The sequence below is a fragment of the Callorhinus ursinus genome, unplaced genomic scaffold (assembly GCF_003265705.2).
Source record: "Callorhinus ursinus isolate GAN/ISIS: 27379988/994484 unplaced genomic scaffold, GSC_fseal_2.0 scaffold26, whole genome shotgun sequence".
Classification (NCBI taxonomy): Eukaryota; Metazoa; Chordata; class Mammalia; order Carnivora; family Otariidae; genus Callorhinus; species Callorhinus ursinus.
This window is the reverse complement of record NW_027397088.1, coordinates 5199552-5224930: the sequence shown is the minus strand read 5'-3', so window position 1 is coordinate 5224930 and position 25379 is coordinate 5199552. Positions and strand designations below refer to the sequence as shown.

The window sequence follows — 25379 nt, the reverse complement described above, 5'->3', positions numbered from 1 at the left end:
TATCGTTAAGATGATGATGATGATTATGGGGTAAATTAAGGACCATAATCATAAACCACATCTAGATATTTACGAATCACTGAGGTGAAACTGTTTTATTGCTCTCTATAAAACCCTTGTCAAATTCTATTTAAATGTGTTTTAAAAAGTAATGTTCTGGTACAAACTGAGATTTTTGTAACAGTAGTTAACTGAAAACACTACTGTCAGGAAAGAAACTTTCTATGGGGATCATCATAGGTAAATTTTGGCTCTTACCAGAGCCTTACTAGTACGGTCAGAGGCAAGAGGCCAAGAAGGATGATTTTCTCCACTGAATAGAATATGAAAGTTAAAGATGAAGAGATGGTTGGATGTGGGGCAAGCTTCTTCTGATTGATGAAGACATCTGGGGGACTCTCCTTGCTGGCTAGGGAAGCCTGATGGGACTAAGCTCTTTCTTTCACTGTATTTGTCAGAAAAACTAGACCAGGATATTAAGGAAGAGATGCTAACTCCAACCCTTGCAATGTCTTCTCTGTGCCAAGAAAACGAGATTTTGGGTTGAGTGGCAAAGGTCCTGAACACCACTGGGTATAAGGAGCCAGACCAGGCCAATCTAGTTCCTCTGGCTAAGGAAGTTCAAAGCAGCAGTTATTAAAATGGAGTGAGGTCTCCAGATCCTTGAAGCCCTGGGTCTTATACATGAATTTGGGTTTCATGTTGAGATAAGCTACAAAAATATATTCTCATTAAGATTTATGAGCAGTAATAAGATAAAAACAATTATAACAGTGAAACTTTGGTGAGAAAATTACCTAAGTGCACTTGCCTGTGGTTTTATTTAATTCTTGCTTTATACACTAATCTTTTATAATAATGTTCTTTAGAAAAACTTGATCTCAGAGAGAGAAAAAAGAATTTTGATAGATGTTCTTGGTACTCCCATGATTATCCTCTTCCTTGGTTCAGTGTACTCACTGCCCCGACTCCCATTTTCCCACCCCTCCCCCAGGGAGTTTGGCTGCTAATTGCTCTGGGTTCAGGGATGGTCGGTTGCTGCGGAGGTTACACCCCCATCTACAGGGGGTGGTCAACCTACACTAATGACTGACTGTCAGGGGAAAGTATAAAAGACTGGCTCTCTTGCCTAAGTGGAAGACAAGGCTGGGGAAGAGTTTATGTTCCAGAGGTCTCAACTGCTCCCTAGTCCTCCCCTGGTCTGCTTCCCTCACTTCCCTATAGTTTTTCCTGGAGAACATTCCCATGATAAATACTGTGCACCAAATCCCTGCCTCAGGCTCTGCTCCGGCACACCCTGACCCAAGACAATAACCACAGAGCAAATGGAATCTCTGTGTGTTCACTAGGCTCACAGGAAGGCACATTGCCTGGTCCCACAGTCTGTCACAGCAAACACATAACTTTTGAACCCTAACTTTATGATCAGAGTCCCATAAAATAACAGCATTGTGTTGTTTACATTACAAAAACCAGAAATATTAGGTCATCAATGAAAAATGAGAAAAGGGAGTGCCTGGGTGGCTCAGTTGATTGAGCGTCTGCCTTCAGCTCAGGTCATGATCCTGGAGTCCCAGGACTGAGCTTTGTGTCAGGCCTCCTGCTCAACAGGGAGTCTGCTTCTTCCTCTCCCTCTGCCCCTCCCTCTACTTGTGCTCTCTCTCTCTCTCTCTCTCACTCGCTTGCTCACTCTCTCTTTCAAATAAATAAATAAAATCTTTAAAAAAATGAAGACTAAAATCTTATTCTCTGACAAATTTTAAACTATTTCTACGGTATGGCAGTAGACAATTTGAATGATTTATGGTTAAGACTAGATCATGTTTTGGGGAGACATCTTCAACTACTTCTGTTTTGTGGAGATTTATAATTCCTTTTGGTTTTGTGAAATGATTGATACCCAATACAGGTCATAATATCAATGCATTAATGACAAACCACTGTATCACATGAAGTTAAAATCTAAAGGTTCATGACCACAGAAGTCTAGAGAAAATACCAACTATGTGCATGGCTGCCAAATTGCAAACAGAGAGTTAGTGAGGCATACTGGAACTCCATATTACCTGTTGATAAAACTGGCCACAGTGTTAGACCACCAAATCCCACAGGTAGCATAGCATATTCCACAAACCCTGATACAGGCACAGGGCAGTTGGTGAACATCCCAGCCCAATGTTTGCTGTTTTATGACCTTGATCAATTTCATAATCACCAAATTTCAGGTTTCTCGTCTGAAAAATAGGCACAACACTGCCTGCCTTATTGGGTTATTTAGGGTTTAATATGATAATGTCTACAAAGTGCCCAGCACCGTGTTTGGGAGAGTGTAAGAGCCCAATGAATGGCACCTATTCATCTGAAAGAAGGGCTACACTCCAGATTTTTGAAATTCTAAGTGTATATATAATAAATTTTTAAAGTAAAAGTTTTACAAAGATCACAACTGAATATGGACTCTATTATCACAAACTTTCCTTATCTTTCCCTATGTACCTTAATATATATTTGAACATAGATGTACTAGCACACACATGGCACTTTACATCCTGCTTTTTTTTTCCTATTCAGCATTATTTTGCACACTCATGTCTATGTTCTGGCATAGTCTATGTACATCATTTTTATATATCAGCCCTGAAGGCAACACATGCAGAATATCACAAGAAGTTGGAGGAGGTACTTACCCATTTTACCACTCTTTGCCTCCCAAAAGCCCCTGGGCTCCGAGACTCACCAAACCATTAGGTCCGCTCTGTTAGTAAGTCATTCAGGACCTGCTAGGAGCCTTTGACTATCAGTCAGCCTGGTGTGGCCCCTCAGAGGTCTGCCCATCTGTTTCTCTTCAAAGGCCCCCAGTCCCTTCTATTTGTTTCCCCGATGCTGAGACTACTTGGTTCCTGATGACTCCTTTTGGGAAAAGGTTTTTTTGATCTATGCATTATTGACATTTGGGCTAGATAATTCTTTGTTAGGGAGGGGGGTGGCCTGTGCATTGTAGGATGTTAGCAGCATCCCTAGCCTCTACCTACTAAATGCCAGTGGTACCTGCCCCACAGTTATGGCAATCAATAATGTTTCTAGACATTGCCAAATGTCCCCCAGGGAGCAAAATTACCCTTGGTTGAGAACCACTGATTTAGGATCTTGCACCATAATGGAGTCTAGGCTTTGACTGCTTGCTCATCTGCAGGCCCAGAACATCACTGGCTTTGCCTCTGCCTCATCTAAAAGCTACATGATCTCTCTCCCTGGTGGTTTAGCCACCCCTCATAGAAATGAAACTCTATGATTGATGTCTAGAATAGGGCACAAGGTCTGGACAAAGCGGGATGATTTCTACTCAGTGTAATTACCAGTAAGATAAGAAAGGCAATCAAGTATAATGGAAAGTCCCTTTACCTTTCCAACTCTGGGTTATTCATCTGAAAATGGAAGTAGTACCAGAGGAGTTTGCCTAACTTTGAGAGGGTATGGTGATGACCAGTGTGTTCATTGATTGACTCATTCATTCAACATTTACTGAGACAACAACTGTGTCTGACACACGGATGCAGAGGAGTATCAGGCAAAGTTTCCAACCTCAGGGCAGAGATGAACGCAAACCCTGTAAACACAAGAGTTTCATTGGCAGATGAATGGGTAAACAAAATATGGTTACATACATACAATGGAATACTATTTGACCTTAAAATGAAGGAAATTCTGACATAGGCTATAACATGGATAACCTTGAGGACATGATACTCTTTGAATAAGCCAGTCACAAAAGGACAGATACTGCATGATTCCTCTTATATAGAAGTTGTCAAATTGATAGTGCAGAAAGCAGAACCGTGTGTGGTAGGGGCTGGGGGAGTGCAGAATGGGGAGTTATTCTTGAATGGTGTTATGGACGGAATTATGTCTCCTCTCCCCAAATGCTTATCCCCAAGTCTGTTAGGAACAGACTCTTTTAGGGATGGGGCCTTTAGGGGGTTAATTAAGGTTAAATGAGGTCATAGGGTGGGCCCTAATCTGACAAGACTAGTGTCCCTTTAAGAAGAGGAAGAGACAAAAAGAAGACGAAGAAACCCCAGAGCTTGCTCTCCCCTCCCACCCCTGCTTGCACTCTCCCTCCTTCTGCCTCGACCTCCTCTCCCCCCTACAGACATGAACACAGAAAAGGCCATGTGAGGACACAGTGAGAAGGAGCCATCTGCAGTCCAGGAGAGAGTCCTCCCCAGACACCAACCCCGACAACTCTTGTATCTTAGACTCCATCCTGCAGAACTGGGAGAAAATAAATATCTGTCATGTAAGCCCCCCAGCCTGGGTTATTTTGCTATGGCTTCCCTAGAAGACTAATGCAAATGGGTACAGTTTCAGTTTGGGATGACAAAATGTAGAAACACGCAGTGATGCAGCAACAACAATGTAATTCCTCAATACCCCCGAGGTGTACACTTAAAGGGACCAAAATGGCCAACTGTTTATTACATGGGTTTTACCACAATGAAGAAAGCACGCGCCCACCATGGTGCCTATTGTCAGAGAGGCCCAGGATACTCTGTGCTCTGAGAAGGGGTCCTAGCCTAGCACAGGGCGGGGGGCTGGCAGAGGCTGCGGTGGGAAGGGAAGAGAAAGGCAAAGTGGGGGAAGATCATAGGGCCAGCAAAAGCCAAGCTATGAAGGAGGAGAAAAAGGGTGATGTGTGGCTGCTAGCTCCCAGCAGTTGGATGTACTAGAGCAGGAAGAGGTCGGCGAGATGGGGAGGCGGTCAAGGGGGCTAGAGAGAGCACCAGTGACCATGCCCAGAAAAGCCTTGAATGCCATGGTAAGGAGCCTGGACTTCCTCATGACCCGCAAGAAGCGGGAGCTACGGAAGGTCTACAGACAGAGAAATAACGTGGTCACATGCGGGACTGAGGGAGATGATGCACGTGAAAGCCCTTTGTAGGTTATAAAACTTCTGCAGGAATGTAAGTTTAATTACCACTGTCGTTGTTATAATGACAGCTGCAGGTGACATGGCATCCGGCGAGACAACAGAACGAAGGATTGCAGGAAGTTATCTGGGTTGCCGTGGATTGTAGGCACAAGAATAGTAAGCTCACATCACTCACGGACAGTTCGCCCAGGCTGCAGGTGCAGATAATTTACAAAGGGCCATAAATGTGGACCCAAGAGTGTGATAGGGAGGAGCCACGGGGAGACCCCTGGGATAGAGCCACGACTCCGGGCCCATAAAGTCTGCCCAACAGATATTGGGTTATTCAGTAAAGCTGGTGACGCGGTGTGGCTTATGAATAGGGCTGTTGTGCTTCGTGAAGCTCCCTAAGAATCTACACAGAAAAGATAAACGTGGGTCTCTGTCCAGGGAGCTGAACAAATGCGGGACCTGCGGAACAAGGGAGGAAGGGCATTGTTGGAGCTACTGGAGCTCTTGCACAGAGAGAAGCTGGGCATGTTAAAGTACTAGCAATGTATTATTGTCCAGCATTTATTCAGAAATAGTGGGCCAAAGAGTTCTTATCCTTGTCACAGAACCAGTTCTAATCTCGCACCGTATAAGCTTACACTGGGACAAGCCTGGGGAACGAGGAGGGAACCTGACTTTGGGTGAGGGGTTTGTGCCTCACACTTTGCTTGTAATTCAAATCTTTGTAAACTGAATCTTATTTCCCCCCGGACTTACATTTGAATCTCTGGGCAGTAGTTAATTAGCTTCTGATGGATTTTTCACTTTGGAGGGGCTGGAGGACTCTGCATCCCATGCTTCTCCTGTAGCACACAGGGGAAACACACACACACACACACACACACACACACACACACACACACACAGGCACGCACATGGAGCCATATGAGGCTGATGGCTTTTACAGGAAGCCTGGGGCAAATCCTTCCAGGCCATGAGCCATCATTTCCTAGCATTTCTGTTTTGAAGGTCCAGATTTTCCTATTTGGTCACACCTGGTATACATTAAGCTTGGAAATAAAACAATAAGGATACCATGAGGGCATTTCACACTTTTCATCTAAAACTCCAAAGCTAGGGGAGCCTGGGTGGCTCAGTTGGTTAAGCGACTGCCTTCGGCTCAGGTCATGATCTCAGGGTCCTAGGATCGAGCCCCGCATCGGGCTCCCTGCTCGGCGGGAAGCCTGCTTCTCCCTCTGACCCTCCCCCTCCCTCTGACCCTCCCCCTGCTTGTGTTCCCTGTCTCTCTCTCTCTCTCTCTCTCTCTCTCTCTCTGTCAAATAAATAAATAAATAAATAAAAATCTTTAAAACTTCAAAGCTAAGGACTCAACAAATATTTATTTGGCACCTATTAGCATATCACTAGGTGGAGAAATATTTTATTTTTACTCTGCCTGTCCCTAAAAACTGTTTATGGTAACTCTACAAACAAATTGAAGTGGAAGACAAGGTTTCCTGTTAGGAACAGTGCTTTTTCTTTTTGAATCCCTAGTGCCTAGCTCAACGTGTAGAACATAATAGACCCGCCATCAAAAATTCTTACAAAGAATGAATGAAAAATATATGATCAATTCAGTGGGAGTCAGGACACAAGCATAATAAAATTATAATAAATATTATAATTATATTAACTTATTATGATTGTATAGATATACTGGGTGCCAAAGGAGTGAGCGAATAAGAGGGGGTTTGGGCAGAAGGGGGTGGGACCAACATGATGAGTTCCTGGCCCTCAAGACATCACCCTTTTTCTCTAGTGAGCCTGAGACTGATGTCACGGAAGAAGAAACAAGATCAAAGAGGTCTGTGTCTTACATAAGAGCACACAGCTAGAATCATAGAAGGATGGCTAAGTAAGAACCATGACTGGTTATAGGAAGATGACTGGATTAAGTTCAGAAAGTCTCAAAGTCCCGATTCTTTGCGCTCTACTTTTGCCGACTGAAGAGAGACGATGGTGGGGTCGGCATCTGGGAAGGCTCAGGGACTTAGGAAGTGGAAGGAAGGAGAGGAGGGGACACAGCCTGAGGCGGTTGGAGGCGATGGATTCACCAGAACAGCAGTGGAGAATTGCCCTGGGAATGGACCAAATCCTTAGACCAGGGCTGTCCCAGTACCTGATGCTTTTATGGTTGGGCCCCACTGTGTAGACCCCTAAATGCCAGGCCAAGAGCGGAAACTTCATTGTGCAGCTACAAGAGTCCATTAAGATTCAAGCCTGATGAGCTGTAAAACCGTGTTAAGGGGAGACAGGGATATTAGGGAACAAAGAGCTCACCACAGAAGAGCTGAGGGTGAGACCGGAACGGGAGCACGTTCCTTCCCCGCCCCAACCCCCAGCGGGTCCTGAGCCAGGAGAAGCGGCCACTTGGCCGGCTCGTGCACACCCCGGGGTATGAGTTGGTGACGCTCGTGGCTAAGGCGCAGGACTGTGGAGCACACAGCCACAGCCCAGCGCCCCTGCCAACGCGGACGCTCGAACTCACCCTCTCCAGGCCGCGGAGCACGCTTTCAGGGCGCTGTCTCACGGCCTCCAGGGTGACTCAGCATTCGTTGGGCCACCCACTTCCCGTCCCCTGGGCTGGTCCCGGGCTTTGGGCGCTGCCCTGCGATAACCAAGGCTGGTCCCCAGGGGCTGGCCTTCCCTGAGCGCTGCCAGTCCCACAGGGCCGGCTGCGCACTGCCCTGTGGCCCTCTGGCCCGGCGGCAGCGTCCCTGCAGAGCTGGGAGCCCATCCAGAGGAAGCCCTGGTTGGGACATCAGGAAGAGGCTTTGCTTTTCAGTAACAGCATTGCAGAGAAGATGTTGGTTTGGCCATCTGGATTCCAAGGTCTCAGATGAGCCAGGGCTCAGCCTCAGCCCTAAGAGGCTGGCTGTCATTTTCTGGAGCACACCTCCAAGAGCAAACATTTCTCAGGGGATAAAAAATTGCGTATTGGCCCCTGCTGACTTCTCATCTGAAAACCTCATTACTTCCTCTGTGCAATTCTCCTCTCTGATCCGGGGCATCTAAACACTGACACATTGGACCTCTGACCCCGTGCCCCTCCCCCACGTCCCCACTCCCTCTTCTCACTGAACCAGTTCTTCAACTCCAGGCTCGCACCCTCTCCTTGCCATCCACACACAGCCCTCCGGCTTCCCTCTCGTCCTCTCACACCTGAGGCTTTGGCTGAGACCTATGGACGCTGCACCGCGAAGCCCCTCCTCCCCAGTCCAGCGGGGCTCATCCCACCCACCTCAATCCCGGATCAATCTCTCTGCTTTTTCCTGCGTTGGTTCACGCGCGGCCTCGGGGTGCGGACCAAAACCTTGGTGGTCACACATTGCCCCCCACTGCCGGCAACCCTTTCCCTGTCCCTGGCCAGATCCCTTTCTAGGACTGGGGGCACCGACTGCAAATCACCGCTCCGAAGCACCCTCTAAGGTTTCCGTGGTGCGCAGCTTGCGGTCGGTAGCGGAGCTGAATGTTGCGAAGCAGGGCGTCTCACACAGTCATTCCGAGCAGGGAGCAGGCACAGGGGCTGAGCTGAGGAGGCAGGGCTCCGAGCACGTGCAGATCTCCTCCAGGGGCTTGCAAGCTGTTCGGGAATACTCTGAGGGTCCTAGGTTTCTGCCCCGCCCTAGGTAAGGGGAAGTAGAACAAAGGAAATAGTGTTTTGTTTCCATTCTTGTGTAACTGTTCTTATTCCCTAGATGTGCGGCCCGGGAAACTAAGAAAACACACGATTTAAATAACAGGCTCTTTGTAACCTTGGGGGAAAAAAACCCGACCTTTATTCTCAGAAGAAAAAAAAAAATCTGTTCCACATAATATTTTTTTTTTAAGAGGAGCAAACGTGATTTCATCTCTAAGTCAAAAGTCAGAAGATGATGGGCCATCTCTATAAATTGGAGTCTTTGAGTGAATATGGGTTAAGTATGCAAAGAGCCAATAATTGAGATTTCTGTATTTAACAAAGCAGTGGTGCTTTTATAATTAAAATACAAAATACGACAAAAACCTAGAGGGCTCTCCATTACCTCCAAGAGCGTCAAGATCCCTCAGGACAGTGTTCAAGGGCCTTAAAAATTTAGGGCTAAGCTGCTTTGTTAACCATGACCTTCCCCTAAGGCTCTGTGCTCCAGCACACTCTGGGAAAGAATCACTCAATGCTTTTGTAGAATCTTTCTCTCCTTTTCTTGGATATCTTCCCCTCACACCTTGTTGTCAGCTAGTGTTATGGGCTATGGGCTAAATATTTGTATCTCCCTGCACAAAAAATTCATGCGTTGAAGCCCTAATCCCCAATGTGATGGTATTTGAAGGTGGAGCCTTTGGGAGGTGATTAGGGTTCGATGAGGTCTTGAGGGTCCAGTGGCCTTATAAGAAGAAGAAGAAGACAGAGAAATCTAGCTCCCCTCTACCTGCATGCACTGAGGAGAGGCCACGGAGCACGCGACAAGAAGGCAGCTATCTGCAAGCCAGGAAAAGAGGCCTCGTCAGGAACCGAATCAGCTGGCACCTTGATCTGGGACTTCCCAGCCTCCTGAAATAAATGTCTGCCGTTTAAGCCACCCAGTTTGTGGTATTTTATTATAGCAGCCCGAATGGACGGAGACAGTTGGCAAACACCTACTCAGCCTTTAAGATCCAGTTCAATTACTGCTTCTCTCCAAAGCCTTCCTGAGCACTTCAAGATAAATTAGTCATTCTCCCTCCTGTGCTGTCAAAGTACTCTGGTCCCAGCCCTGCTGTCGCTCCTATCTGATTGTATCAGACCTCTTGATTCGCGTCTGTCTTCCCATCAGGCTCCGAGCTCGTGGCAGGGATCAGTTCTTACTCATCTGTGTCATTATTCCCTCACCCGGCCTGTCTCTATCACTCAATAAATTTGTCTTTTGAAGAAACAGTTTCTATCTAAATCTCTGAATGTGATGATCATGGTCATCGCAAACACAGCCCTCACTATTAGGAAGAAGAGGCACTGGAGACATAACCATCACTAAACAGTATTTCTGTAATGCCCATGGGCAGGGGGCTGTACGAATGAAATGAAATAAAGGTCTAGAATAAAACACACACGTAATTCCTGATATCAAGGACTTTGCAGTTAGGTCAGAGTGGCGAGGCCTCTACTGAACAAAATCATGAAATTTTGAAGTTGGAGGGACATAGAGAAATAAAACAACAAACAAACAAGTGTTCAATTGGTTTGTACTTCCTGTGGCATGGCTGTTTTTTTAGCATGGCAGCGCAGGCCTGGGGGATGGATCTCCACTGGGAACATCTAGAGATCTTAGGGATCTAAGCTGGGTTCATGGTCAATGTTGGGCAGAATGACTCCCCTTCCCCATTGGGTTATACTCTGGCAGAGAGCCCCCCAATTTTAATGAAAATATTTTGTATCAATATTCTCTAACCTCAGAGCCCAGACAGGAGTTCAGTGACCTTGGCCAGGGGTGGATTCAAATAAGGGATAACATGCTACACTCAGAATCCCTACTTCTCTCTAGCAAGGTCTTGTTCCTGGATCAAAATAGTCATGTCATTTCTTATTTCCTTATATAGCTATTTCCAGAGAATTTTTTCCTTCTCCTTCATGTCAGTTAAGGTCTTCTGAGAAGCAGGTGCCAAGCCCTGATTAAAACATGCAAAAGATTAATTGGAGGAAACACTTATGATGGAGGGGAGGGAACAGGAATAGGTGCCGGGAGTGGGGAAGGGGGGGTTGGGGAGGGAGGGGGGCTTCATCTGGCAATATAGGCGTGACACCTGTGAGGGGAGTGAAGGAAGGAGTGTTGGAGGGACCTCATATCTCAGAGCACTTCTGTGGGTCCCAGCTGAGCCAGGGCTGCCCAGATGGGGACTCCACTAGAGGAAGGGAACGGCCTGGCTCTCATACCCCCCTGGGCATCTGGCAGAAGTATGGCCTACAGTACCTGGAGGCTCTTGGTCAGCTGCGCTCTCTGTAGAAGGTTCTCCCGCAGGGACATTTGAACAGGGCATCTCCCTGGCAGCTGCACCCTTGCAAAGAAAAGTTTGTTGGGTTGCTTACAGAGCTGTGTCATATTCCCGGCAGTGAACATGACTTGACTTCCACCCCAGGAGGAAGCAGGCCCTCGTATGCTGGCCTCTGCCAGCCCTGGCCCCCAGTTCGGCAAGCATGCCCTCATACACTTGCACTCTAGCAATGGAAAGCAATTAAGGCATCATCCAAATGGCCAACACCAAGTAGCAAGTATGAAGTTCGTAGCCACAGGTGTGCGAAAATAAATCAGTGATTTCTTAGGCAATTAAGTAGTTTCTCTGTCAGTTCAAGGTTTCTCTGCCAATTTGGAGTCGTCTTAGTTAACTCAGGGTGTTCCTGCTCCTAACCCTCCCTGGGGTCAAATGTTCCAGGTCTCACCTGTCCTCCGGGCACTAGGGGAAAATGGCATGCCTGGTCCACTGCCCTGCCCTGGCTTCACTGGGGATGTTCTCCTGCAGATCATCAGCCTTTGTCTTGGTGGCCTTTCCCATTGCTACCCATGCCCCACCCCCCATCCTATCCCTGGAAGGTCTGTGGCTCATACCACCCACCTCACAGCCACTGCCAGTCAGCAACCAAAGGCCATGTCTGACCTGTCTTCTCTCTCTCTGCCTCTTGCAAGTTTTGCCTTGTATCGTGTTGGGTATGCAGCCAGCCTTGGGAAGGGGCCATGACCTTGGGTAAAAACACGGAATTAATATTAATTAATTAATAATTCATGTTCATTTTGATTTTCAGTTCCATTCCTCTCCCTCAACAGACTTCATGTCAAAGTGACCGCTCACTCATTCAAGGACTATTTACTCACCTGGGAGAGTTCCCAAGCCTTTCCTGGCTCTCCCTTCACTTTTTTCCCTGCTTCCCGCCCCACCCCCCAGGACCCCACTTGTTTGCACTTCTACCACAGGCTGTCAGGGGAAATCAAAAGCAGTGAAATGCAAGCCAGTTCAGTGTCAGCTCTGGCCATAGGCTTAAAATCAATGGGAAGTGGCAGCTACAGTATTGGCTAAATTGATTTGCAAGTGTTTCCAACAGCTCCTTGCCCGTTTCCTTGGATAAGACCTAGAGATGCCTGCCTACATCGTTACAGTATCTTCTCAGGGTCTTCTCCCAGCATGGCTGCTACCGAGTCACAGAGAGGCTCTGCTGATCCATTATAGCTCCTTTGTCACATACCTCCCACTCTGCCCATAAACACCCCCAAAGGAGAATCCATCGATTCAGAAAACATGAAATCCAACATAGAATCCACTGTGAGATTCTTCACTAATTCCCCACAGCATCCATGTAACGGGGTTAACTACTTCTCTGTTATGGTAACATATGGATGAGTCATAGCCCAGATAATCTTCTAGAACCCCTCAGAGCTTCGGAAGCTTGGAAACAAGCCCAGAGGACTCAGCCTCTCCTAATATAATGCTCTTCTTGTGCAGAACCACTAGGGGCTGTGCCTCTGACATTTCAGCTCTAGAAATGTTCCTCTCTCCATTTCCAGTCTCCATCCCAGACACGTGAACGCCTGAAATTCCCATCTCCAGTGACTCATTCCCTTGGCTAATAACATGAGTCCTTCTCTTACTTTGCCTTTGTTTAATATGAAGATTCCCCTGGGACGGTGCTGTTTTACATCATTCATAGAATGTGAGAGCTAGAAGGGGTCTTAAAGACAACCAAGTTCTGTGTGCTCATCAAACTGGATGCCCCAGTCATGGCAGAGCCTGAGGAAGCCACAGGATAGATGGGCACGCCATGGAACAGGGACTTCCCTGTGCTCTGCAGAGTAACATTTTCCTCCGACTGGGGTGTAACTGAAAACATCACTTTTATATTAAAGCAAACAAGGATACAATGTGGTGCAGAATGCCAACATTTATGTGAATTTTTAAAAGACTGTGATCTGTTGGCGGATTCTTGACAACCACTGGTGTATGAATTCACTCATAATGGCTCTTGTGGGTACTCTTGGTGGAAAGTTTGGGAAGATACTGCTTCAAAATGTGCACCAGCAGTTCTACTTTTGGGTATTAGAATTTTGACTCTAATTATGATTTGTCCTTTTGATGTAGGAAAGACAATGTTAGCGTTCAAAGCCGACAAGAAAGAATTCTTGAGACGTCTTTGGTGCAAAAAGGTGGTTTTATTAAAACACAGGGACAGGCCCCGTGGGCAGAAGGAGCTGCATGGGGTCAGGAGGAGTGGCCCATTATATACTTTCAAGTTGGGAGGGGGTTAAGGATAGTGTAAATCTCTAGGGAATTTTGGAAGCAAGGTTTCCAGGACCTTGAGGGGCTAGCTATTGTTGGGAAAATGTCATTTATTACTGTCTAATAAAACCTTAGTCATGAGACCCTTCAGATGTGTATCAGTGGGCCATATGCTTGGGGGATGATTACCAACCTGTATCTTGGGGGTTTCAGAGACAAAGGAAGTTTCCAAAGGAATTTTTATATGTTAAAGTAGACTTACAGGATCAGGGGACGTGGTGGGGGGGGTAGTGTTAGGTTAGGATCGCCTTTTGCCCTTAGCCAAGTGTCAACATCGAGGCAGTTGAGTCCCTAGAGGAATGTCACTCTGTCTGTTTCAAGGATTGTCAGTGGGCTCTAGGTAGTAAGGAAATTTCATAATTTTTCTTCTGCCTTTGTTTCCCACATCATTTTTTTCCCTATATCACCAAGCAATTAACTCTCTTTTGACATTGTCCACATGGAGATAGTATCAGATCCCACAGGTTAGGGTCTCAGTCCTACAAGACTGCCCTTTGCCCATATTTTAGACACCAATCACGAGTCCAGGTTGTCACCTGTGCTTCTCACCTACCGGCTGTAAATTGGAGGTTCCCAGACCCCCTTCTTTGGGTTTAATTAGTTTGCTAGAGCAACTCACAGAACTCAGAGGAACATTTTACTTTGTTGATTACTGGTTTATTACAATGGGATTTAACTCAGAAATGACCGGATGGAAGAGATGCCTAGGGCAGGGTATAGATAAAGGGATCAGAGCTTCCATGTTCTTCTAAGTGTGCCACACTCCCCCAATCTCCAAGGGATCACTGATCTGGAAGCTCTCTGAACTCTATCCTTTTGGGGTTTTATGCCGGCTTCATCACACAGAAATTATTGATTAAATTGTTGGCCACTGGTGATTGAACTCAACCTCCAGCCCTTCTCCCTACTCCGGAGGCAAGGGTGTGAGGGGACTGAAAGTTCCAACCCTCTAATGCAGTCGGTTCCCTTGGCAACCAGCGCTCCTCTTTCTGTTACCTAGAGGCATTCCAAAAGTCACCTCGTTAACATAACAAAAGACACCTTTTTCTCTCTGTCACTTAGGAAATTCCAATGTCTTTAGGAGCTCTGTGCCAAGAACTAGGATGAAAACCAAATACATGTTTCTTATTATAAATCACAATATCACAGTATACACCGAAAAGAATTGAAAGCAGGGATTCAAACAGGTATTTGCACACCTATGTTCATAGCAGCATTACTCACAATGGCTAAAAGGTGGAAGCATTCCAGTGTCCATTAATGGATGAATAGATAAAATGTGGTACAGACTTACAGTGGAACATTATTCAGCCTTAAAAAGAAAGGAAAGTCTGACACATGCTACAAAATGGATGAATCTTGAAGACATCATTCCAAGTGAAGTAAGCCAGTCACAAAAGGACAAATACTCTATGATTCTACTCATGTGAGGAACCTAGAGTAGTGAAATTCATAGAGACAGAAAGTGGAGTGGTGGTTTCCAGGGTCTGGTGGGAGAGGGTGGGGAGAGGATGGGGAGTTCATGTTTTATGGGTACAGAGCTTCAGTTTTCAAGAAGAAAATCATTCTGGAGACAAATGTTTGCACAGAACATGAACGTACTTAACACCACTGAATGTACATTTAGAAATGGGTAAGATGGGGGGGCGGCGCGCCTGGCTGGCTCAGTTGGTTAAGCATCTGCCTGGTCATGATCTCAGGGTCCTGGGATTGAGCCCCATGTCAGGCTCCCTGCTCAGTAGGGAGGCTGCTTCTCCTTTTCCCTCTGTACCGCCCCCACCCCACCCCCACCCCCATGCTCTCTCTCTCTCAAATAAATAAATAAAATCTTAAAAAAAGGAGAGAGAGAGAAAGAAATGGGTAAGATGGCAAACGTCATGCTGTATGTATTTTTTACCACAAGGTTAAACAGGTAGGGGAACATGTGAGACAGGAGTGGAATTTCAAGGTCAGGTTGTCCCACCCACAGTGTCCATTCACAGGTGACACAAGCTGAGGTCAGAGGGGCAGTCATTTCCTGGGCACCTGGTTAGTTAGTGCCGGAGCTGAGCCCAGGCTTCCTGCCTTCTACATCAGTGCTCTTTCCTCTAAATGCCACCATGTATCATTTTTCTCCACACAGGTAGGAGAGACACAGGTGACAAGGGCAGGCGCTTCAGGTAAATGTGGCAGTATCACTTGCACCCCCCCGATTCCCACTCTACGGTCCTAATCCAGGACTCTACCACCTGAACCACCGCCACAGCCCCCTAACTGGTCTCCCTGACTCTAGAGGAATGCATTCTGCACACGCTGCTCCTAAACAGCTCCAACCAGGTCATTCCCCTGTGTCCAAATTGTCAATGGATTCCCGGTCTCAAGAGCAGAAATGCCAAAAAGGGTTTGACTTAAATGCAACTCAATCAATTGGGAGTGGTCATGTGTCAGTTTGGATCCTCCCAGAAACAAACACCAAGATGGGGTTAAAGGTATAAGAGATCCGGGGCGCCTGGGGGGCTCAGTCGGTTAAGCATCTGCCTTCGGCTCAGGTCATGGTCCCAGGGTCATGGCATGGAGCCCCATGTCAGGCTCTCTGGTCAGTGGGGAGCCAGCTTCTCCCTCTTCCTCTGCCTGCTGCTCCCGCTGCTTGTGCTCGCTCTCCCTCTTTCTCTCTCTCCCTCTGCCAGAAAAATAAATAATATCTTTAAAAAAAAAAAAGGTGTAAGAGATTTGAGGGAGCAATACCTAAGAAGGGCATAGGAGTGGGAGCAGGAGTAGGGGAAAGCCTTCACACCATGCAGGTCTGACAGTCCGACACCTGTGCAGGGGAGGGAGTGAGAGTTGGGTGGGAAGAGCCTCAGACCTCAGAGTCCTGCTCAGTGAGTCTCTGCCAGACTGATGGGGAGTCCTTGAACCAAAGCTGCCCATAAAAGGTGTCCCTGAGGGCAAGAATGGCCCAGTTCCAGTAGCCCTGCCATGCCTGGTCATTGGCCAGGAGCAGCTGGAAGAAGTCTGACCAGGTGTGGACACCATGAAGGATCCAAAGATGTGGCTGTTGGAGGGTGTCAATCAGCTGTGCTCCTTGCAAAAGTTTCCCTTGAAGGCAGATCCGAACGGGCACCTCCATGGCTGCCATAAGACATTGGGTATTTTCGTGTTTGTATGCTGAGAAGCACATGGATTCTGAGGCCATACTCAGGTCAGGAAGAAGCGCCACAATCAGTTACTGGTATTTTTGTGTAGTAGGCGTAGGTATGGAAGTGAGATGAGTGGTGGCAGATGAGCAGTGTATTTGGCATTCCTTCTCTTAACCTAGTAGATAGAGTCGAATTCCTTAGTCTGCCAGCCCAGATCATCCATAACCTGCTTCCTATGCCTACTGAAATGCTATGTAGCCCTCAAGGCAAAAACCACCTCCAGCTTAAAACTTTCTTTTTGTTATCTGTCTTTCATTGAACTCCCCTAGCTTCTGAGCTTTTCTTATGGCACCTACTAAATTGTGCCTTGTATCTTCAACGTGTATGAGCTGCAGCTCTGTTAGACAGCTCCTGAGTGTCCATGTGATGCATCGTTCACCTGCAGTGCTGTTTCATCATGGCATATCTGTTACCACCTCGATGGCATTGATGTAGAGTCTAGTCAAATTAAATTAACTTTCTCATATTGATGGGCTCATCTGATAGGACCATCAAGTTCAATGCCAATGCCTGGGCTGATGCATGGGTCTCCTCCACGTAAGAACACAGAGCCCTATCTCACACGTCCATACCACCCAGCAGTGAAGAGAGCTGTGCTTTCCTCTTCCTGTTCCTCTGCCCCATAGTTCTAATTCACATGGAATGGCTATGGCAAAGAACAGACCTTAGGAGAGACACTTTATCACTCAACACAACATAAAGACCACTTTAAGACTTCTTATAGAGCCCTAGCAACATGTAAACAGTAGATATTCACTATCCCTTCTGAAATAAATAAAGCAAGCAATGCCAAAATTGGACAGGGAGAGGTGGCAAGATTTCGAAGACAAAAATTGCAGCTCCAAGGTTTTGCCCTGGGACAGCGCTGGCCCCAAGATGGATACTAGATCACTGAGTTTGAAAGTAATGTTCTGTCAATTCCATTTCCTCTTCTACAGATCCCTTACTCTCCTGCTGAGGTTTCTTACAGCTCCCCACCTCCCTCCAACCAGCTTCAACCATTGCCATGAAATACATCACCCTAAAACGGAAATGCAGTAGACCCTTCCTAACTATGTAGAAATGGGTATAATGAGCTAGCTAGTCATTCTCCCTTTAAAAAAAAGAAAAGAAAAGAAAGAGAGGAATGAAAAAGAGCAAGAGTCACTTTAGGAAGAAATGAGCCATCTTCATGGAAGCATGAGACAGAATCTAGAAATAACCTCCGAAGTGGAAATTTGATGACTGCCTTATTCAAAATATTTATGTGACTGAAAATACACTGTCAGGGTATTATAGAGCAGAGAGTTGCACTTGAGGGAAAAATAAGCTTCATGAATAGGAAAAATGCATTTAAATGATATATTTTTAATAAAAATTAGGTGTTCCTGATTTGTCATTGAGGCATAAGTGTCTGATCTAACCGCCCTTATTTGCTTCTGTGATATACTTGGTGTTTTCAAAGGACACTCACTGCTTGTTGCTGCCCTGGCGCCCTTCTGTAGACCCATGGACAAAAGGAGTACAGAGTGAATGCACTCCAACACCCCACTGCTGTAGAGCCCCAGCTGGGGGATGAGGGCTGCCTGAGATACACCCATGGGGACGGCCTGGGTTTCCTCTGCCCATTTCTCAATGCAGTAAAGAGAGAGCAGCTCCTGGGTTGCCACCTATAAATGACCATGGCCATCCGTGATGCCCTGCAGTGCTGTCAACGAAGCCTTGTCACGTTCCACAGAGCAGCTAAGTCTGCTGAAAAAGCAAAGCCTGCTCTTGTAGTTTCCTGCAAAACAGGAACCCCAGCAGGTTGGTTCCTCCAGCTTGTCAGCCTTGCTCTCACAGCTCCTCTCTCTGTGCCTCAGACAGTCTTTGTCCCCAGGGGTCAGCAAAGCAGTGGTGCAAGACATGGGTGAGACAGGTGTGACTTCCTAAGAAACACACTGTGCAGTTTGCTGTCACCTCTGTGACACCTCCCTTCCTCAGCTACGGCCTGTCCTCAGTCCTGGATGCCAGGCCATGCCTTGGGGACCCAGTTTGTCCCGGATCTCAAAGGAAAATGTAAATGAGAGGCACAGAGATGCAAGAGAAACAGAGAAAGAAACAGAGGCACACAGAGTGACAGCGAGATGGAAAGTCAGAGAGGCAGAGGGAGAAAGGTCTTAAGAAGGTGAAGAGAGGAAGAAAAAAGTGGAATAAGGAGGGTGGGGTGAGGAGACTGAAGATTATTTTTTTCCTTTTTTTTTTTCCTCTCTGGGGGCTTGAAATTTCCTTTAGAGTGATTCACTTTGTTTCCTCTGCAGAGAGCAACTGCCGTGATTAATCCGAAATGCCCATTTGCCACGTCAGAAGAGAAAGCCATGGTGGGGAGTTCTGGGCTCTGCTGCCCTGGCGAGAACCCTCTGGAACAGGTGAGAAGAACATGCTGCTTGCAGCTCACTAGGCAAGTGGGTGGTCCCTAAGGTCCACAGCACACTTAGTAACCACTGCTGGTCGGCAGGCAAATGGCCTGGGGACTGGCAATCACAGTGCACACAGCTAGGAGGGTGTTAAGGAAGAGGTCTCCCCTCAAAGCCAAACCCACCCCTCCCAACCCAACCTGGAGTTCTCATCATGTGTCACACTGCCTGTGCCTGGGGTCTCCAGGACCCAGAATCCCATGACTGGAATGCAAGATGGTGACCAAAGGCACTGAAGGAGGCAGTGCTCCCACTTACAGTCAGAAGTGGAGGGAGCATCCAGATGGCCGGATTTGGTCTTGAATATTCTCCTGTCTGCTTGTTGTGGGACCTTGTGTGACAAGCCACCCAGCGTCTGTACTGTGTGTGTGAAGGATGTTAATGCCTATGCAATAGAGAAGTTGTAAGGATTAAGCTGCTTTGATAGTCTCCGTGGAGCCCATGAGCTCAGGACTGCTTTAACTGGTGGCTGAGGTCTGCAGGGGCGGGTTTGTAGCATATCTGAGGTTCCGGGGGGCTTTGTTGGAGGGTCAGGAGCTGAAGCCTTTGGCTGGTGGTGTGTTCAAGGTGCTACACCAGAAGGACATCTGGAAGCTGACACAGATCTCACAGCCAAAAGGGGAAGACTCTGCGGTGGGCCAGTTCCCTGAAAGCCAATTCATAAAAGGATAGATTCTTGGGATGACCATTGCCCCATGTACCTGCTTACAATGAGCTAGTTTTAAGAAACAGTCTTTCAGAAGACAATCAGTGAAATTTAACGTAGTCCTCTAATGCCTATGACCGAAGTTTCAGTGCTTTGCTTGGGAAAGGTTTTACTCATTTATTCATGCTTTCAGGGTTTACTCATTTCTTTCTAATCCTTTGAAAAGCCATTTTCTGTTGTGCCAAAATTGGAGCATTTTAAGGACTCTTCCCCCAATTCTATTGAATTTGCCGATTTACCAAAAAAAAAAAGTTTTAGCTTTTTATAAAATTTCTAACAATAATAGATTTGGACTGTCTTCAAGAGATTTGGTTATTTCTAACAGGTTTTGGTTGACTTGTTCCTATTTCAAGGAATGTCACTTTGCTGCCTCAGCTCCCTGCTGCTGTACTTGGGGAGGGGTCGGAGTGGGGAGGGGGGCCTTGGGGGAAGGTGCAGGGGGGCAGGGGTTTGGAGAGAATGAGTGCTAGACACTGCCAGGCTGCTGAACCCAGAGAAAGGAGAGGCTGGAGGAGAGACAAAGGGAGAGTCTGAGAAGCAGAGAGGAGGGAAGACTGAGGGGCAGAGGGAGGGGAGTGAGGCTAAGGCTCAGAACAGGAGGGAGCGGGGAGTGTGGGAGCCAGCCTCCAACCACGTTGGCTGGGGCCGAGGTGTGTACCAACAGCATGTTGCCGAAATGAGCCGGCAGTTTCCACCACATCCTCTCTTGGATCACTGGTTCGAGGAGAGCCGGACACCATGTTGTGGGATTCTTGAGCTGTCCTGAGAGGTGCACATGGCCAGGTGGGAACTGAAGCTGCCCACCAATAGCTGTGATGCCTGAGTGTGGGTTTGGATCTCAGCCTGTTGATAGAGATGCTCTGGGCTAAGAATGCCTGGGACACTTACCTGTAAAAGCCCCCACAGACATTTCCCTAACCCAGCAAATGTGGTAGCTGGGCCAGTCCTGTGGTTCTTACTACAATTGCGATAGTTGCAACCTCAGCAACAGCTATCAGGGAACTTCGCAAAAACAAGGTTTATCATTCACAGGTCGTGGAGGGTACATGGTATGCCTGGGGACCACACCACAAGGTTATGGTTGGGGTTCTGCCTTTACTGGGATTGAGAGTGGGGTGCCTAAGGTCTCAAGGGTTCACTTTTTATGGGTGAAATGAAAACGTAAGAGCAGGAATTAAAGTTCCAGGAGGGAAAAGTGGGTCACTAAAAAGGGAACTTCATCGGTGGGGTGGCCTGGCTCTTTATCTAGTTGTGTTGCTGGTGGCCTGTTTATTAGAGATGGTTGTATTTGAAGCAGATGCCTCAGCAATCCAAAGCTTCATGTCACACACTTAGAATAAAACAAGCTAATCGCCCAGCACTTAACACTACGGCTAGCCATCTGGGAAGTGGATGGCAGGATATCTTGACTGCAACCTTGTAGGGGACCCCAAGCCTGAATCACCCAGCTAATCCGCCCTGAATCCCTGACCCCCAGGAACCCTGGGAGATAATACATGGTTATTGTTATTTTAAGCTGCCATATTTGGGGATAATTGGTTATGCAGACAGACAGGGGAGGACACAGAAGAGCAGAGCAGGGGAGACTGAGGAGGAAGGAGAGTTGCAGGGTCCCAGATCCCCGGAGGCCTGACTCTCTTGATGGCTCTCTCCATCCCTGGCAGCGCATCTGTAATGAGTTGCTATAAGCTTCACGAGTAGTTGAAAGGAACATGTATTTTATAAAGTTGGGACATTTGACAAATTGGTCTTTATGGAAATGATCCTTTGATAAATTGACTTTCAGTGAATTGATTTTGTATGAATAACCTAGAGCTGGAATGCCTAGAGGGTTTTCATACTTTATAATCATAGAACCAGATTTTAGAAAGTATTTTAATTGAGATATGATAAGGTGGGGTTGATATAAGTATTAAGGTAATAAGTAGCTGAGATAGAAGTTTGGGAGATATATCTCTGTCTCTCTCTCCCTCCCTTTCCCCCTCCTCCTGACCCTCCTCTTCCTGCTTCTTCTTCTTCTTCTACTTCTTGATTTTCGCTCGTGCTCTCTTGCACCACATCTGGGTCATTGAAAAAAAGTGTAATAAATTCCCTATCCACAGGTGACAATACATATACGTTTTGATTTCTGCCAATCTCTGATTATGTCTGGCAGTAAATTTTTCTTTACAGGATGATAAGAATATAATTTACAGATAGAATAAGAAGAGAAACTGGATTCATAGATAATGTCTCCACTGTTGCCTAAAAGATGCCAATACTGCTTTCACAAAGATATGGAAACATGCTTCCCCCTCTAAATCCCCTCTGATTGCCAATGAGCAAGCCAGGTAAACTGTTACTGAAGGTTCCTGTGAAGCCAAGTTTGAAAACTCGTTTCACCCACTGAAGAAGAGGAAAGTAGGAAGATGGTGTTGACTACACACCATGCACCAACCTTGGGGCTATGAGTGGTAAAAACATGATCGCCTTGTACACTTATGATGAGTACTGAGTAATGAATAGAATTGTTGAATCATATATTGTATACCTGAAATTAATATAACACTGTGTGTTAACTATACTGGAATTTAAGAAAAATAATAAAGTCAACTGATTGTAAATGTTTTTTAAAAAATGGCCCCCCTAATCCCCAAGATCATCTTCTGAGGACAGTGTTACTGCCCTGATTTTAGAGACTGGGAAATTGATGCTGAGGGCTGCTTAGTTAATTGCCACAAGTCACTCAGCTAGTAAGAGGTAAGTGAGACTTGAGCCCTGCTCTCCTGGTTCTTGTAGCTCATGGTCGCTCACGTGAGGTCTGCTTGATGTGAGGGCTAGAGTGTCTTGGGGGTAATGCTCTCCTCCAACATTAAAGCCTATGATGAGGGGCGCCTGGGTGGCTCAGTTGGTTAAGTGACTGCTTTCGGCTCAGATCATGATCCTGGAGTCCTGGGATCAAGTCCTGCATCGGGCTCCCTTCTCGGCAGGGAGTCTGCTTCTCCCTCTGACCTTCCCCCCTCTCATGTACTCTCTCTCATTCTCTCTCTCAAATAAATAAATAAAATCTTAAAAAAAAATAAAAATAAAACCTATGATGAATGTGCAGTGTGGACAGCCAGGAGCAGGGGCTGCTAGAAGCATGGTTGACCCCTACAGGCCTGGGAATGTCTAGGGAGCTCAGCACTGCTCTACAGGAAGAGGGAAGTCTGTGAGCTTCGAGATTCAGCCCAGGTAGCAGCTCTGAGAAGACTTCCCGGGAATCACAGGTGGACCCAGAGCCCAATTCCAGGCCCCAGTGGTTGTCTTAGCATTTGCTGCCTCATTCTGGAATTTTCTTCATTTCTGTCTTTCACTTGAGACCCCAAGCCCCTTGAAGTCAAAGCCATGACTCATTCATTCTCATTCCCCACTCTGACCTGGCCAAAGGTTGGCATGAGGAAGGATCTTACTAAATGACCACTGAGCTGAACTGAACCGAAGGGCCCAGAGCGGGAGCACAGAGCTGCTATCGTGGAGAGACAAATGACTGCCCAAGGCAGGGAACTGTGGCCATGAACGAGAGCAAGGAAGATGAAGGCCCGGTGGCGTTCCACTTTTTGACTGTTATGAATTAAACTGTTATGAACATTTGCTCACAAGTCTTCGTGTACACATGTGCTTTCATTTTCTTTGGGTAAATACCCAGGAGTAGAATTGCTATGTCATTGGGAAAATATATGTTTAACTTTACGAGAAACCAGGAAACAGCTTTCCAAGTTGTTGGTGCCATCGGATATTGCCACCAGTGATGTATGAGCATTCTATCCTAGTGGGTGTGTAAGAATACAGCCTTGTAGTTTTGACTGGCATTTCCCTGATGACTCATGGTATCAGTTATTTTTTCATGTGCTTATTGGCCATCTGTATGTCTTCTTTTATAAGGAGTCTAGATCCTTTGCCCATTTAAAAATTCAGGTTGCTTGTATGTTTATTGTTGATTTTTAGAAGTTCTATACATATTTTAGATTTATACACTGTAAATATTTTCTACTAGTATATAGCTTAACTTTTCATTTTCTTAATGATGTCTTTTGATAAGCAGACTTTTTTATTTTAATGAAATCAATTGTATCGGGATTTTTTGTTTTATTTTATGGTTGGTGCTTTTTTGTGCTAAGAAATTTTGCCTGTATTCACTTAGGTTCATGAAGATATTCTCCTGTATTTTCTTCTAGAAGATTTATATTTTAGGCTTTTGTGTTTAAATCTGATCTACCTCTAGTTAATTTTTATGTGTAATATGAGGTAAGGGTTGAAATTCATTTTTCTTTCCATACAATTGTCCCAGCACCATTTGTTGAAAATATTTTCTTTTCCCCCATTAAATTCCATTGAAGCTTATGTTTATAATTTACATAAATATTATTGGGCTGCAGTTTTCCTTATGTTTCTTAATTTTTCACTTAACACAATATTTATAAGATCTATCCACATTACTATGTTTAGTCATTTATGTATCTACTCACGCATTCATTTGATCATTTAACAAATGGTGGTTCAGTGGTGAAGAAAACTTTTGTGGAGTTTATAAACTAGTAAGAATATTGACCAAAATATTGACATACAGAAATTCACTGCCCTGAAACTCCTCTGTGCTCTGCCTATTCATCTCTTGCTCCCCTCTAACTCCTGACAACCACTGCTCTTTTTACTGTCTCCATAGTTTTGCCTTTTCCAGAGTTTGAATCATACAGTATATAGCCTTTTCAAAATGTACCAAGTTTATTTATCCATTCACCTACTGAAAGACATCTTGTTTGCTTCCAAGTTTTGGCAATTATGAATAAAGCTGCTATAAACACCCTTGTGCAGACTTTTGTGTAGACATAAGTTTTCAACTCATTTGGGTAAATACCAAAGAGCATGATTGCTAGATCATACGGTAAGAGCATCTTTTCTTTTGTAAGAAACCACCAGATCATTTTCCAAAGTGACTGAACTATTTTGCATTCCCATCAGCAATGAATGAGAATTCGGGTTGCTCCACATTCACCAGCATTTGGTATTGTCAGTGTTTGGATTTTAGTCATTCTAATAGGAGTTTAGTGGTATCTCATTGTTTTAATTTGCATTTCTCTGAAGACATATGATGTAAAGCATCTTTTCATATGCTTATTTATCACTTGTGAATCTTCTTTGGTGAGGTGTCTGTTAAGGTTCTTGGCCCATTTTTTAAAAACAGGTTGCTTGTATTCTTATTGTTGAGGTTTAAGGGTTGTTGGTGTATTTGAATAACAGTCCTTTATCAGATGTGTCTTTTGCAAATATTTTCTCTCAGTCTGCAGCTTGTCTTCTCATTATCTTGACATTGTGTCAAAAGACATGTGTCTTTTGCAGAGCACATGTTTTTAATTTTAATGAAGTTCAGCTTATCAGTTATTTCTTTCATGGATCATGTCTCTGATGTACCTAAAAGTCATCACCATATCTAAGGTAAGCTAGGTTTTCTCCTATTTTATCTTTTGGAATTCTATAGTTTTGCATTTTACATTCAGGGTCTTATGATCCATTTTGAATTAATTTTTGTGAGCTGTAAGTTAATTTTGTGAGGGCTATAATCTGTTTTTAGATTTATATTTTTGCATGTGGATGTCTAGTTGTTCTATCACTATTTATGGAAAAAACTATCTTTGCTCCTTTGCCAAAGATCAGTTGATTATACTTACATGGGTCTATTACTGTGCTCTCCATTTTGTTCCATTGATCTACTTTTCTATTCTTGTGCCAATACCACACTATCTTGATTCCTGTAGGTTTATAATAAGTCTTAAAGCTGGGTAGTATCCATCTTTAGACTTTATATT

The 25379-nt window shown here is 45.6% G+C and overlaps 1 long non-coding RNA gene across 1 annotated transcript; it reads left to right on the top strand.

Annotated features, from left to right (window-relative positions):
• Positions 1-18321: 18321 nt before the first annotated feature.
• Positions 18322-24867, top strand: LOC141370085 (uncharacterized). The gene is made up of 3 exons (XR_012373804.1): positions 18322-18559; positions 18693-18800; positions 21727-24867. It is a non-coding gene; the product is annotated as an uncharacterized lncRNA (long non-coding RNA).
• Positions 24868-25379: the final 512 nt, after the last annotated feature.